Source organism: Phasianus colchicus, chromosome 3 (genome assembly GCF_987193195.1).
Source record: "Phasianus colchicus chromosome 3, bPhaCol1.hap1.1, whole genome shotgun sequence".
Lineage (NCBI taxonomy): Eukaryota > Metazoa > Chordata > Aves > Galliformes > Phasianidae > Phasianus > Phasianus colchicus.
Window position 1 is genome coordinate 33,784,696 of NC_143438.1, and position 3,609 is coordinate 33,788,304.

Sequence of the window (3,609 nt, forward strand, 5' to 3'; positions counted from 1 at the left end):
AGAGTGTACTAGCTTGCAGGGGGCTCAGTGGGAGATATGAGTGTATTTTTTGTAAGGAGAACATTTAGTTTTCAATAACAACACACAAAAATCTCAAAACTAATTCATTCAAAAGACTGCATGGACAAATTGACTTTTCACCATGTTGTGAATGTCCACTTACTTAAGCTTTATTGGAGTGAATTTATTTTAATAAATATTTTCTTTTACAGTTAACAAAATGTAAACAGGATCTGCTTCATATTGAAACATGTAGAAGGCAGACAAAGGTGACACATAAGATGCTAGTTCTGAGACTACAGTTAAAATAAATAAAAAAAAAAAAAGTCAGTTGTACCTGGAAAAAAACCCACAATTTTCAAAGATCTGGAATAGTATGATATGACTAATATCCAAGTACCCATGTGACAGGCCAGCTGTTTCAAGCACTCTTAGTGTAGAACACATTTGATAATTCAACCTACAATAGCAATGTCCAGCTGGTAGAAGCATAGGTTTACACCCTGATTCACAGAGATTTGTACTGTCTTCTTGCAGAAGCAGTCTGTCTGCACTTCAAGTCTGCCTAGTAAAAATGGCTGTGTTTTCATTTCCATTTAAATGAGAAAATGTTTTCTTAAATACAATTTATGCACGTACTAAGTGTAAATGCTCTGTTGTGGCAGTAAGTTGTATTAGTGCCTTGCAAGCAATAATGAAGTGATTAATTTCCACTAATTTAAAATACAGAACCTGAAAGAAAGAGTTATATACATGGGATCATATAGCATATGGCCACAACCATATATAGTTTGGACTGTGTGTGTAGATACTATCAGAAGTCTCGTGTCCCAGACCTCCATGGTTATGTTGAACAAAGATGGAAAAGATCTGCTCAAGATACATGGCAAGAAACACTCTTACCAGGCATTTGTGGCTCTTCCTCATGCTATTGCTTTATCCGAGTTGATTCTCTGCCAATTAATTTTCCTCCAACTCTGACACAAAGTGAAACATTAGGAAGGCAAATCATACAGTTGTACTGGTGACAAAAGTGAGACAGAGTAGTCTGTCTTCTGTGTAGTCAATGTCTTATAGCTCAACTCCCTGTCCTCTGTAACAGCTCATATATCTACCTGCCAGGAAAGTAAAATATGAAGATCTCAAGGGCTGCTAATGGCAAAGAAAAGTTGCCTTCTCATATCCCCTGCAAAAAAAATTAATAGCCAAAAGTACAATAAACTTCTCAATATCAATTTAGTAGATATGAAAAAAATATTGTTGTAAAAGTAAATAACATTAAAGTAAATAAGCAATAGTTGACTGATTTAAATAATTGACATGCAGCAACTGTCATTATTCATAACCAAGTTATTAATCAAGAGTGAAATCAATAGTTACCAAAGTGCTCTCAGGCCAAAAATACATACGTCACTCCAAAAGTAATGCTTCCTATTTATTTCTCTGGGAACTACAAGAAAGAACACAGTAACACTACATTCTCAGCAACAAAACACAATTTTTCAACACAGACATCTCCATTAGCCATACATTTTCACCAGTGAAAGAGCCTGCATGCCGTGCTCATAAACATCTGCAGCAGAGGAGTTGACCCTTTCTTGTTGTTGCCACTGCTGAAATGCACCCACCGCTTCACTGTGCTCATATCCACTGTTTGGTTTTGATAAACATTCAGCAACTGTCAGTAAATGGCAATGGATGCAATATTTTTCCACATGGAGGAATTCAATGACACACCTTTATTTAATACACATTTCCATGTCAGATGACATTTTGTCAGACTGCTCCTCTGCTGCCATCTGTCTCAAGGTAACAAAACATAAGGTAGAAGGTTCAACCTCTATGTCAACAACCACTTCTGATGTCAAAGGCCAACATAATAAAAAAGGAGATACTACTTTTGGAGTAGCCTTTGTATATTTGGAAGAAATTAACACAACTGTACAAGATGTTAAAACTGAATATGTTTAGCAAACATTATGCTATTTACTACTAAGTTAGTATTGGTAATTAGTAACAATACAGACCTCTTTTGATCTGATGCAGGAATCACTAATTTTCCAGTGAAGATTTACACCAGTATCTTTGGGTCATCTTGCAAAATTAGTGCAAGTAGGTGAAAAGCTATAATTATTCAATTTCTTAGCCGGTGACTTATACATTATACTGTATACTACCTTCTTTAAACACTTCAACCTGAAACAATTTCAGGAAAAAAATATTATTTCCAGGGCAGTATCTTAGTTTGCATTGCTTCTGCCAAGCAGTTTTCTGAAAAGCCTCCCCTGAGCTTAAGGCAGTCTGCTTGCAACATTTCAATTGTTTTATTTCTTCTTTTCCCTTCTTTTTTGTTACTCTAAATTAAACTCTACTGGAGACTGCAGCATTTCATATTATAACAATGCCTGTCAGAAGTTCTTTACAGTGCGTGATAAAATGTAAACTCTTTAATTAGCTTTTTTAAAAATAAACACTGCAAATTACTTTAACTTCTTAATCAGTAGAGTTTCAAAATTATTTCCTTTTTACTTACCTCTGTTGCTCTTTGTTTGCAGTACTCTATTACTCTATTGAAAGCTGTAATTTACAGTATGTCCCTGTGCTGTCTCAATGCCTGTAGAGCAGGAGAAAACTGAGACTGAGTAACAACTCTTCCCTTACATGGCTTGATCATAATAATCAGAAAAGTCTGATGCCAATGAAATAATAAAAAATAAAATGATGTGTTATGGACGCTCCTCATTTTTGACTGCTTGCTCCCCCAGAGCACCTTCCTACTGCTTCTATATTATTATTATTATTTATTATTATTATTATTATTATTATTATTATTATTATTATTATTACTATCAATATCTTCATCATATCATCATCATCATCATCATGAGTAATGTGATTTATCTGATGCATCCTGAGGATTCTGCCATCAGGTTCTCCAGCATTCAGACTTTTTGCTACTCAAGAAACTGAAGAATTAGTTGAGAAACAGTATTCTTTACCTTAATAAAAGATTGTATTTGTCAGTGGAAAATGATTCTCATCAAGGTCATCTCATGTAGATTAGAACAGATTTAACTCTTGCGGAGTTGAACAGGATGAAGACTAGAAGACATATGATAGTACACGTATCTAAGCATTATATCTACTTGCACGTCTAAGGATGATTATTCTACTGCATGAAATTTTTTCAGAAACTCTCTCAGAGGAGTTGCACAAAATCTGATATATGAACACAGAAAACATTTTTGAGGTTATTTCAAATACAATTACAGACATAACAATACCACAGCTAGGAAAATGTCAGCGTTTATTTTTAGCCCCAATCTTGCCATCTAATATATGCATATTATTACACTTTTTTTTTTTTTTTTTTTTTTTTTAAATTAGATATTCATGTCACAACTGCTTATTTTTTTCAAAAACTGGTGAAAGCTAACTGTCTGCCAAGTGGTCTGCCTTCCTTCAAGTTTTCTCTTTTCAAAGCGTTATGCTTACCACAATACACAGTGAATTAAGGAAAGGTCATAAGAGTTCTCTGCACAGGCAAAACAACATACTTTGCCCTGTATCATTTGCCAGAATTGTTTTGGCTGAATCTGTCTATAATAA

The 3,609-nt window shown here is 34.4% G+C and overlaps 1 long non-coding RNA gene across 1 annotated transcript; it reads right to left on the bottom strand.

Annotated features, from left to right (window-relative positions):
* Positions 1-1,212: 1,212 nt before the first annotated feature.
* On the bottom strand, positions 1,213-3,241 carry LOC149918499 (uncharacterized). Its single transcript, XR_016465527.1, has 3 exons — positions 3,000-3,241; positions 2,534-2,614; positions 1,213-1,799 (listed from the first exon to the last, which is right to left on the bottom strand). It is a non-coding gene; the product is annotated as an uncharacterized LOC149918499 (long non-coding RNA).
* Between the last annotated feature and the right edge of the window lie 368 nt (positions 3,242-3,609).